The 13,244-nt window shown below is 36.2% G+C and overlaps 1 long non-coding RNA gene across 1 annotated transcript; it reads left to right on the top strand.

The window, feature by feature from the left end:
• The first annotated feature begins 2,421 nt into the window (after positions 1-2,421).
• LOC135841675 (uncharacterized) lies at positions 2,422-4,359 on the top strand. The gene is made up of 3 exons (XR_010557970.1): positions 2,422-2,897; positions 3,312-3,504; positions 3,691-4,359. It is a non-coding gene; the product is annotated as an uncharacterized LOC135841675 (long non-coding RNA).
• Positions 4,360-13,244: the final 8,885 nt, after the last annotated feature.

Raw genomic sequence — 13,244 nt, 5'->3', positions numbered from 1 at the left:
CAACCCCAAAACAGATACGTCAAGTTTTTTGAACATTTTCGCAAAAAATACAATCATGTTTTTTTTGAAATTTCAAGTAGAGTGCCGGAAAGAGCCATGATTTTACTACATATCTATTTCACAATTTACTTTTTCAGTGAGTCGTTTTTCGGAATTGAAAAAAAAATAGAACATTTTTGGCGTTGAAATTTCCACATGCTGGTAATATGGGGTACCTTGTTTTTTCGCAGATTTTTGACATATTCTGAACCGAAAATGCCTAAAACAGAACCAAAAGACTAATTGTAACAAGTGTAAAACTGATGAATAAAAATCATTTTTCCTGTTTGTTTTATTCGTTCATTTTCATTTTTACAAAATACTTCATGTTATCTGCCATTTTTTGGTGAATTTTCAACAATTTTTTTGAAAAATCAAAAAATTATGAAAAAAATCATGGGGAACCATGGTTTGTGTGTGACATAAATGTAAAAACTGGGAAAAAAATATTTTTTGGCTTTTTAAAAGTCATTTTATTGTAGTTTTTATTGGTACCCCATATTACCTGCACTTTTTCAAAAACGTCGATTTTGAACTTTTTTTTCAAAAAAAAAATTAAAAATAGTAAAAATGATTTTTAGTGGCCACAATTTTTATCACGGATGGGTAAATGTTTGAATTTTCGAATGTCGCAAAAATTTTCATTTTTCATCTATTTCTCTCCATTCAGGAAGAGTTTGAACTTATGTACCCCATATTAATACCTGCGTTTACCCTACATATAAATTTTCAAGGGATTAACTTATGTACTTCTTACATTTTTCCATCAACTTAACGTCCATTTACTGCAACAAAGGCCAGAGGCACAACAGGTAAAAAAGGTTACAGTTGAGTTAGAAGTCTGCTTGACTATGGTTTCTGGGCCATCACATAGAATGTCTGGTAAAGTAGTTAGTTGGTCTTGGTAATTTGAACTTATTTTTTAATTTGCGACATTCAAGATTAAGACAGTTAATTAGAATGTGATGGACGGCGATATGGACACAACATAGGGTACATATGGAGGAACATTCTACACATAACTACATTTCCTCTCGACAGTGGATTTGGTAGGAGGTGGATTAGAATTTCACGGAAAGTTTAATGGATCTCAGTTTATTAGAAGTGTTGATACAATTCCAAATTATTAGACCATTCTGAGCATAACCGGTTATTCACAACAATTTTGAAGTCAGCACTACAGACTGGTATGTGCTTTCACCCTCATTTGAACCAGTTTTCTTTTATTTTTCAAAATAAACATCCTAAAAAAGAAAATCTTTCAGATCCTCAGCATTACATAGTAACGACCCTATAGAGAATTTGTTGATGTGCACCCCTAGAGCGGAACTTTGTGTGCTGTAAAACGTACGTATGTGTGCGTACGTAAACAATCTCATTTGGTCCCAACCTGCGGAAGCGTTCCATAAGATTGCATGTAAATTTGCTACTTTTCAGTTTCAATTTTCTCTGAAATGTTGTGTTTAAAAAAAGCTAGTTTTATAATATGATATATTGGAAAGTCTAAATTTTTGTTTTAAATAAGTTCTTTATCAACAAGTGTCTTATTCATTGAGAAATTTGAACGACAAGCATACCACCCACTTGACAATAGATTCAACGATAAAAAAAGCCAGTGAAAAAGCCGGCTCAAATATGACAGTAAATTTACCATTGAAAAAACGCCAGGAAAAAATCGGCTGCTGTTTAAATACCTAATGCATTAAATCGCTGAATAAAAACCTGAAATCTACAAAAAATTTCCAGCTCAAGCGGGGATTGAACCCAGGACTCCCGCTTGACAATCCAATGCTCTAACCACGCAGCTATCATTGCAAGGTGAGTATTTCTGTTTTCAAGCGGTATACATGTACCGCACTTCGTACTTTTATTCAATTTTTTAAAAAGAAGTTGTGAATACCCATTGCGCATGTGCACTATAATCGGTGAATAAAAAACAGCTGATTTGTGAGAACCGGCAGTTCGGCAAATAAAAAATTCTGCCAATCGCTGGTCAAAAACGGCTGTTTAATGGCTGTTTTTATAAAAAGTAGCTTTTTCTAACCCGGCGTTTTTTCTACGGCAAATTTACTGTCATTTTTGCGCGCCTATTAAACGGCAAATTTACAAAAATCAACCGGCATTTCGGCTTAACCGGCAAATCTCTTGTCAAGTGGGCATTTTTACATGGTTTCTTATGGGACCACGGTTTTGTTTGGGACCAAATGAGAACGTGAAATCCGGTAAAAATGAGCTGTGACGTAATTGTGACGTCGCACTTCAATTCCCAATTCGTGAATGATAATGGTCACTAAGTAGACTGAAACCCGTCTCAAAAATTATGTTTTAATTTCAATTTTTTATACTAGTTTTTGTGTGAATAAAGTGTTCATACAGTAAAAGGTGTACCTATATTATTAAAGTAAAAAATGTGCGAAAAATGGAGAGTAACACTACATTCGAAAAAATTTGTCGCAATAATTCATCAAATCATATGTACCTAAGTATGTATCACGCACATTATTTTATTATGCGAGTGCTACGCAGACAGCTTATACGAGAGAGCCAAACTAAATTTGAATGAGAAAAATTCGTTTATCGAAAAAATCACCTTCACAAACATTTGTACAATCAAACGAGTAAAATTTATGACCACAATACGGTAGGTTAGGAAGGTATAGGCATCGTTATGATATCCAATTCAACACCTGTGGTTACTCTACCTCTGTCTACCCATTTGTGCAATTCGTTCACCAATGAAACATTAGGTAGACCTAGACTCCACTACATCGAACTTGAATGCAATACTCGCAGAGGACTTTTGTTTCGTACATATCATCTTCAACTCCGTACAGCAGCGAGTGATTAATCATGAGCACGTAAGTACACAACGATTTTATTCGAACCCATTAATAATAAGCATACGTCGATTTTACCTACTGTACCTCCTTAATGAAAAAAGTCTCTGAATCAACGATTCTTTTTGATTCCTTTTCTTCCTCTCATTCAACGAAGAAGAAACTCCAACTCTACATGATCATAGAATTGGAAAACAAATTCAAAGTATGACCAGTGGTGCAGGCAATAGGTGTAGGTACCACTGAAGTACTTGTTGACTTTTGTAATAATTATTTCAACTGCAAAAAAGAGTTGAGAAGTGTTCAAGAGAGTTCAGTTAGACTCCTAGAAACGATGTAACGATTCAATATAGTCTTTTCAACTGTTACGTTATCTGCTACGTCTTTTCGATAAATCATCAATGAGGTTTATTCACCAACTTCGATTCGTTTTAGGAAGGAATCATTTTTTGTGAACAATCCTATCACCCCTGAGAACGAACGCGTGCGTTTATTCCCAATAAATGTGGAATTCGCCACCAGGAAAGGATGTTTTTTGTTTGGAAAATTACATATAATTTATGTCCTGGCGTTGATACTGGTCATTGGGATACTTGCGATGTGGCATCATAAACATGAAAAAAATCAGGTGAGAATTTATTTGTATTTTGTTACCTAGGTTGAGTCGTTTATGTCATCATCGATCGTCGCATTATTTACCAACCGGTACCCATTTCAACATATTGAAACTCCGTCAAGTCGATGACGAACAATACCATATTATACACAAGCATTTTCATTTATGTACTTTGACAAATCTTCCTTGAATCTCCAGGAATTACGCGTAGAACCTTTATTCGCACAGCGTGCACCTTACGCAGCTGGCAACGAAGAGGATGAAAACTTGACAAAATACAAGCGAAAAAGTAGCCAGCTTTCACAAAATCTATATCCAAACGCGATAGATGATGATCCAGCTGAAGGGGATACACTTCTGCCAATAGCTTCGAGTCAGAGTATATCCGACGGGAATGAGTTCAGGACGACAGGTTTTCTTGAAAGTACGTCTGAGGGTATTAAGGATATGCCAACAGGTATGATTGAGAATGAGGTTTATGGGCGTAAAATTCATCCAACAGGTTCGGGTTTGATTGAGGAGAATGAGAGTACATCTTCAGGGAAACAGTTTCAGCCGGCAAAGCATACATGTAAGTCTGCAGGGAATAAGCCTAGGCCAGTAGATATTGCAACTGAAAGTATGTCTGAGGGGAGTAGGTATGAGCCGGAAAACGTGATCGAGGATAACAGCGTATATGATGGGAATAGGTTTCCGGCAGCAAATTTGATTGAAAGTAAGTTTACTGAAGATACGTGAAATATCTAAATTGAGCATAACTTTTAGATTAAATATAATTACGCATCTAATAGGTATTTGTATAAACAGACAGCAGATGTATTCACTCTTGTTTTGGATTAGATAGGTAAATAAAGATTATACTACGTTTCTGTTTTTTCTCAGTCTTGAAAATTCTCAATTTGACTTTTGAAAAACAAAATGTTGTTTTACTCAACCATCACCTGATGGAGCTTTTAGAGGATTATTTGGATTGAAGCATGGAAATTTTCAAACATCTCAGAATAAAACTTACAAGTGGTGATCGAATATTACAAAAGATTTTAAACATTTCAGAATGAGATTTGTTCTTTTCTTCAAGGGAAGGATGATTTTTTATAGGACGATCGAAAAGATATTATTTCTGAGACTAGAAATAATATTTTGGAATGCAGTGGTGCTGGTTTCTTGGTCATTATTGCAAATTTCAAAGAGTCGAGGAAATCGCCAAAAACTTGTCAATTTTTTTGGTGTCTTATAAGAAAAGAGAAAATATATAATCGAACGACAGAAAAAAAATTGCACAGCAAGCACAACTTACAACAGAATGTGGCATATCAACTGCAGTATTTGGGGTAGGTATAAACTGCATTTCATAATAGAAGCATGATATTTTTGTTAAGGTGCACCGGGGTAAGTCAGAAAACCCGCTCTAGAGGCTTATATGTATCTGCCAAGGTGCTACCTAAAGGTGACTTGAGGGTACTATCCCTACTTCATCATGGCATAACAATTTTCGCGATCGTGTTTAATTTTACATGCCTTTGGTTCAATTGTATTTTGTTGTTTTGAATTTGTTTTCAAATACAGATGTTCAATCTTCTAGTTTTTCGCATATAGTGGACAAACCGTGCGTCTTGGTTGAAATCTGATCACAGTAATCTGAAAGAGAATTAAATTCTCTACAATTTTGTTCGTGCGCAATTTTTCTTGGACGCTCTGTTTGGAACTACCCCTCTGCAAAGTAGAGCCTGTTCTGACACCTCAAATCGGGGTAAGTCGGAGCAATTTATATTTTATTCCACTGAGCGAAAGCTGCTGTGATAATCGCGCTCAAATTTTTACCACAGGTGAAGAACCCTTATCGGAACCTACATAAATAAAGAGCCTTATAGGATAAGATAGTGAAATCCGCACTTTCTCCAATTTTGACGAAACTCACCCAAAATGTTAGTATGGATGTAAAACCATCCCAAAAATTTTTTTGAGCCGACCCCCCCCCCACCTCAACCGGAGAAATGCCCCCCTATGTGTTGAAAATTCAAAATTCTCGTTCTCCGGAGGGGGTGGTCCAAAAATTTTGAAACTTTCACAAAAAATAGTCACTAGGTAGGTGCGTGTGTGAAATTTTTTTCAAAAAAAAATGTTCATATTTGGGGGTTGTTTGGGGGGGGGGGTTCCAATTTTCAAAAATTCGTAGGAAAAAAACGGGGAGGGGGCACATTACGAAATTTTCTCAAAAATTTAGTTACACCATAAGGTATAACATATAATTTTTCCAGGGTCCCAAAAGGGGTGCAACATGGTCAAAAAAATAAAGTTTGAAAAAAAAACATGTATCTCCACTCTCCAGTACTACCGCGCGTTTTGTCAACACTGTTCCACGGCACCACCCTGAGAAAACTTCATCAATCGCGCGCTCTCAAACTTGGATTTTTTTGAGAACCCTACTGAAATACCATAATTGCCATCAAAGGTTTTTTGGTGAAAATTTTCTAGGGTGGTGTGGTGAACTACAGAGGTATACCTACAAGAATTTTCAACCCCCTCTCTTCATATTTACCCCTCAAAATTGCGTTTTTCAACACTTTTTTAATGCTTTTTACTAAAAATGAAAATTGTGAGGTAGGTACATACAATATTTTAAACACGTTTTTTGGATGTATTTATGACCACTGAGTATCATATTTTTTTCAAAATTTTTGTTTTGGTGCGTCATGCTGAAAAATTGAAAAAAGGTGCCATAGCGGGGGTAAAATGAGAATTTTGAAAGAATCAAATATTAATGAATGTGGTATCGTTTCCGCATGATTCGGTACCGCTGAGCACGAATATGACGTCACATTTTCTGCTACACTAATTTAGACCCTCCACAGCCTTCAGCCCTCACCTCAATTTTTACTACACATTTTTGAAATATGTAAGTACATATAAGTTACTTTGATGTGATAATTATTGGTGTCGTTTCCATGTGATCTAAACACAAATAAAGACGTCTGATTTTGTTTTACGCTCACCCCCTTCAGAGCGTTTGCCCCCTACGGAGAGGCTGGGTATGAGCAAAACGAAATCAGATGTCTGTATTTGCATTCAGGTCTCTAGGAAAATATGGGAAATTGATGAGAGGGCTAAGCTTCGGAGGGGCCAGGTGAGTGTAAAACAACATCAGACGCAATATTTGTGCTCAGGAGGTTTGAATCATATGAAAATGAAACCAATATCATCAAAGTAACTTTATTTCAAAAATTTGTAGTAAAAATTGTGGTGGGGGCTGTAAGCTGTGGAGGGGCTAGATCATCAGAAAACGTGACGTCATATTCGTGATCAGCGGTATCGAATAATGAGGAAACCACACATTGTACCTCGCAATTTTCATTGTTGGTGAAAATCAAAAAATAAGTGTTGAAAAACGCAATTTTGAGGGGTAAATATGAAGGGAGGAGGTTGAAAATTCTTGTAGGTATACCTCTGTAGTTCACCACACCACCCTAGAAAATATTCACCAAAAAACCTTTGATGGCAATTATGGTATTTCAATAGGTTTCTCAAAAAAATCCAAGTTTGAGAGCGCGCGTTTGATGAAGTTTTCTCAGGGTGGTGCCGTGGAACAGTGTTGACAAAACGCGCGGTAGTACTGGAGAGTGGAGATAAATGTTTTTTTTTCAAACTTTATTTTTTTGACCATGTTGCACCCCTTTTGGGACCCTGGAAAAATTATATGTTATACCTTATGGTGTAACTAAATTTTTGAGAAAATTTCGTAATGTGCCCCCTCCTCGTTTTTTTCCTACGAATTTTTGAAAATTGGAACCCCCAAAAAAACCCCAAATATGAACATTTTTTTTTGAAAAAAATTTCACACACGCACCTACCTAGTGACTATTCTTTGTGAAAGTTTCAAAATTTTTGGACCACCCCCTCCGGAGAACGAGAATTTTGAATTTTCAACACATAGGGGGGCATTTCTCCGGTTGAGGTGGGGGGGGGGGGTCGGCTCAAAAAAATTTTTGGGATGGTTTTACATCCATACTAACATTTTGGGTGAGTTTCGTCAAAATTGGAGAAAGTGCGGATTTCACTATCTTATCCTATAAGGCTCTTTGATCCATATTGTTTCATTTGTAGAAGAGTAAGAGCTGGTCAAAGTTGAAATTGTGAGAAACTCATTCTGACTTACCCCGGTGCTCCTTTTACAATGAATAAGGATCCTAAAAGAGATTTTTGAAGCATGGGAGGTATTCAAGAAACCCCATAAGAGGGGCATGGAGGGATTCAAAGGCAGAGTTCAGCACCCCAGTCCACATTTTTCAAAATTTAGGTAATTATTCTGCCCGTTCTTGGGAACATTTCCGTACTGTATAATTCACCCACTTCAAGTTCAGAAATATCATAAAATACTTTCGAGATCTGAGAAGGATTGATAAGATTTCAGTAAATAAGCCAGGAGCTGTGCAGGAGGAATGAGAAGGGGTAAATAATTTTGTTGGGAAATCATATTTTTCGTCGAAATTTTATTCCTTCTCATTCCTCTCTACGTCTAGGAGTGCCCTAATGGTAAACCTGACAACGTATTCGAAATAATGTCCTTGAAAACCATGAAGGATTCAAACCACTAAATCGTGTTTCTATCATACATACATACATATGTATTAAGTACCTATAGTCGCATGTTTTGTTATTTTCAACTTTCTCGTTCGATGGTGGTGATCTGGTCTGCAATTATACCTATTATGATTTCCTGTTCGATGAATTTTCATGTCCGAATTATTAATGGTCCCTTTGATTAAATATTTTCATTGTTTACACTACTTCTTTCATCTGTGAAATATTTAATTGCCATAAAAGTAAAATTGTTTACCTTTTTTTTCGAGAGGCATAAAAACAATGTTTTTTTTTTAATGTGAAGATGAGGAGTTCAGTATTTGGGTTTTAAATTTTAGAATTTAAACGATAAAAGCTCTTTAAAATTTGTATTTTGAAAAACATGAAAAAATGTTTTTTTGGTGAGTTCGTTTTTTGGCATTTAAAATGAAACTCGATTTTTTTTAGAAATTTTGATGTTGATCTTGAAAAAGAAAAGAAAAGCAAGGGCAAAGCTTGCGAAAATTTATGTTTTGAGAAGTAAAAAATAATGTTTTTCATCCATCACAGGCCCTTATTCAAAATTTGCAATATATGATCATTTTTTCAAAATTCCAGGGGTTTTGTGTGAAAGTTCCAAAATTCCTTAACATTTCAAGACCGACTAAATTCCCAGACTTTTCTAGGTTTTTCTGAAGAATGGACACCCTGGGGTATAGAGGAGGAGAAGAGAGATACTGAATGAACAGGGCCATCTAGAGGGGAGCAAAGAGGGCAGTTCACCCCGGGCTCATGAATTCTGTAGGGCCAGACAAAAGAAAGGCCTGTTATGAAAATTAAGAAAGAAAACCCTGTTTTTTTACTTCTAAAAATACAAAATTTTGAAAGCTTTGCCCTCGATTAATTTCTTTTCTAAGAATTGAAATTTCTAAAAAAAAAAAATACCTATCCAACTTTTAAAGTTCCAAAGTGAAAAATAAACTTTAAGCATGAAAAGTATTGTTTTTATGCTTCTCGAAATAGAAATTTTCAAGAGCTTCCGCCCACACTTGCGCCTGTTTTCATTTATTTTTTAAAATTAACAAGCCAAAAAATAAACTTCTTACATAAAAACATTGTTTTTAGTTCTCTCAAAATACAAATTTTTTTGCCAGCCTATACCTCGTTTTGAAATTTTAAAAAATCACACTTGGGCCCCCAAAAATCCAAAACAGAAAATGAAAATTTTTATAAGTTCAGCCTCCCCCCCTCAAAAATCCTCTTTTCCGGGCCCACATTCTCTCTAGACGGCCCTGTGGGTCGATGAAATTGATGAAATATTCATGAGAACTTGGTTATCAAAAGGTAGGTCTTCTAGAGCTGTGATATTAATGACAAACTGCACTCGTAATTCGGTTTATTCATTTCAATTTACAGTCTTGATTGAAATGTGCACATAAGCTCGAGATACCTATGACGAAAATAAATTCTGTTCCCATATCGTGGTTCAATATATGCATTCAAGCAAACTTTTTTGAGATACGTATGAAATTCGTGAATCATGAATCTATCTTCCAGCTCATTCTGTATTCATGAACCAAATGCTTCGCAAGAAACCTTTTGTTGAAATTAAGTTTAAATTCGCTCCTTTTCAGTTCCAGATTAACAGGATCATTAACCAAGATATTTATTCATTTTTTTGAATGGTTCCCTAAATGAAAATAGCACCTTTCATCACGTAATCACGAGAGTATATGATGGAACAATTTGCCACTTTAATTCATCAAAAATCATATCATGCACATTTATAATGTTATACTGCTACGCAAATAGCTCATACCCGAGATCCAAACTAAATCAAAAAAATTCACCTTCATGAACATTTGTGCAATTAAACGAGTAAAATTTATGACCATAATACGTGGATTATAAAAGTAAGCATCTTCATGATATCCAGTTGAACACCTGTGGTTGGTAAACTTTCATGACAAGCACACAACTGTACCTATAAATTTGTACTTTATGACCACAATGCATACAAAAGCTAGGAAGGTACGCATAATTATGGTAACCTGTTATTCCTGTTCAACATCTGTGGTTGGTAAATTTTCATGAGAAGCGCCCATCTCTGGTCACATCTATATGCACCAGTTTGTTTATGAATGAAACATCAGACTCCGACTCGGCAGCATTGAACGTGAATGAAATAATCATCGAGGACCCCTGCATCATCTTCAACTACAGCAGAGAGTGATTGATTATGAGCACGTAAGTACACCACAATTTTATTCGACCTAATTAATAATGAGTAGGTAGGTACATGAAAACGTTACTCCAGTCATTCAATAAAGAAAGCATCTGAATCAACCATTATTTTTGATTCTTTTCTTCCTTTTCTTTCAACGAAGAAAGATTAACTCTCAGGGCCGTGCCGAAGTGGATCTTGAGGTGGGGGGGGGAGATAAAAATTCCAACTGGTAACATTTTTTGCCTTACCCAAGTTGGAAAAATGATTCTTAAAATACCTATCTAATCCACCTAGAACAAGTTTGATCGCATCGCCGTTAAATGTTATATCAAATTTCTTTTCGATTAATCAATGATGTTTATTCACCGACTTCAATTCGTTTTAGGAAGGAATCATTTTTTGTGATCGATCCAATTACCCCTGAAAACGAACGCGTGCGTTTGTTCCCTCCAAATGTGGAATTCACCTCCAGAAAAGGATATTTTTTATTTGGAAAATTGCATATTATAATTTATGTCCTGGCGGTGATACTGGTCATTGGGATATTTGTGATGTGGCATAATCATAGACATGAAAAAAACTTACCTTATGCTTCATCTGCTACGCCTTGGAAAGTATACGATGCGGATGGCAATAAGGTGGAAGAAAAATTGACAAAATACACGCAAAAATACAGCCAGATTCCACAATATGAATATCAAAGCGTGGTAGATGGTGACCCAGCTGAAGGGGATATTCAGTCAACAGATTTACCTTATGCTTCATCTGATAAGCCTTGGGAGATATACGATGCAAATGGCAATGTGCAGAATGAAAAATTGACAAAATACATGCGAAATAACGGCCAGATTCCACAATATGAATATCAGAATGTGATAGATGATGACACAGCTGAAGGGGATGCAACAGATTTACCTTATGCTTCATCTGCTAAGCCTTGGGAAATATACGATGCAGATGGCAATAAGGAGAATAAGTTTCCGGCAAAAGATTTGATTGGGAGTAAGTTTACTGAAGATACGTAAAATATGTACTACATATTTTCAATTGTGCGTAACTTTTAGATTAAATAATATGCATTATGTAATATAAGCAGACAGCAGATGTATTCACTCTTGTTTTGGATTAGGTAGGTAAATAAACATGTGTACAATTTATGTTTTTTCTCAGTGTTAAAAATTCTCAATTTGACTTTTGAAAAACAAAATGTTGTTTTGCTCAACCATCACACAACGGAGCCGAGGGAATGATTTGGATTATGGAAAGTTTTAAACATCTCAGAATAAAACTTACAAGTGGTGATCGAATATTACAAACGATTTTGGACATTTCAGAATAAAGTTTGTTCTCTTTTTCAAGAGAGGGATGATTTCTTATAGGATAATCAACCCCAAAAACTTGTCAATTTTTTTCGGTCTTTTATAAGAAAGCGAAACATGTGATAATTGAACGACAGAAAAAAAATCGCACGACTGGCACAACTTACTGCAGAATGTGGCATAATCACGTCAGATTCAAACGAAAACCTCATAACGTGATTTTTATATTTATGTCCTCACAACCGCACAACGACATAACGACTACAAGTATCAATACCTCCAGCTCGAACAATAGAGAAAACAATAAATGCAGGACTGGCTTTTCAATTGCTGAGAAAAGGATTTAACTAATTAGTCATAGTCAAGTGCTATCCGCCAATTAGAATCGCCAGTTTGTTACTATAACCGTGTGTTAAATTCCTCATGCGTTGGAAAAAAAAGGCCCTCAGCCTCAGACAGAAACAAACCTCAGTCATGCCCAATGAATGGAAAAATTGTGGGGGGGAGAAAGTAATTATGGCGCATTTTCTCTCGTCGTCTATGGTTGTACTCTTAAAATGCACACATCCGCGTCCAAAATGTGGGGGGCACGTCTCAAAATCGAACACATTACTTTTGTCAATTCTCGATATAATTGCATTTCTTCGCATAAATGCAATTATCCACCAACATTATGTCCTCTGACTCTTTCCTAAGGAGCCTCGTGAACGGAAACAGATACACGATTTAACGGGGAACTTGATATCGTGAAGCGCAAAGTCATAAAACAGTAGAAAACGTCATAAGTTGTTCAGGTATGAAGCCCTGATAATAGATCTTCTCAGGGTTAAAGCGTACAAAGGAAATTATGACATCTTGATTAACCAAATAATAAATTCATGTATTGATAGCGTAAACACGTAATATCACAGGTTGCTCAAATCATATACATGAATGAGACTTCTATAATTAAATGATAATTATAAACTTCTAGTAGAAAACGTAATAAATCAAATGCGTAATTTGATGGCAGGCTTTCAACATTTTTAGTTGCATATTGAGCCCAAAACCAAAAAGCTCATATACAACCCCCTGTTGGGGTCTTGGTTAAGGACATCGCGTTCAGTGCCGTGTCTACTGACGAGCTTTTAACCCCGATGCCCGAGTGCTAGTTACATTCCACAGTTCCTCATTTATGATCCTTCATGACTTATATCCCACAATATGGTGGAGATATAAGAACACGTTAGGCGTGACTCGATATGTTGGTCCATGATGAATGGGAAAAGTTCCAAGCGTCCTTAGAAAGCGTATCCACAGCATAAATTGGTATTTCGTAAGTCTTGGTCACCAAGGTATTCCACTGGGCAGCAAGAAGTCAAAAGCGTGAGGAGGAATGCGTACAACAACTGGAAGAGCTAGCGTGGTGAGTTGTTGGAACTAACAACTGAGGAAAAAACGCTTGTGCAGCAGCTTATAAGGGCGAAAGTTCAATGTAAAAGTAGCAGAGATGACGAATATTTGGTGTGAAAGTAGGGACATAACGGCGGGCGTTGCATAGGTCTCATTGGCGGTAGCAAATTGGTGGTGGTATCGTGGAAGGGTTGATGAGTCGCGAATATTTCCGGCGACTGACGTCACAAATACCTTAATAAAATGCGTATGACGTC

The sequence above is a fragment of the Planococcus citri genome, chromosome 3 (assembly GCF_950023065.1).
Source record: "Planococcus citri chromosome 3, ihPlaCitr1.1, whole genome shotgun sequence".
NCBI classification, from domain to species: domain Eukaryota; kingdom Metazoa; phylum Arthropoda; class Insecta; order Hemiptera; family Pseudococcidae; genus Planococcus; species Planococcus citri.
The sequence above is the reverse complement of the archived record's forward strand: the minus strand, read 5'-3'. Positions and strand labels throughout refer to the sequence as shown.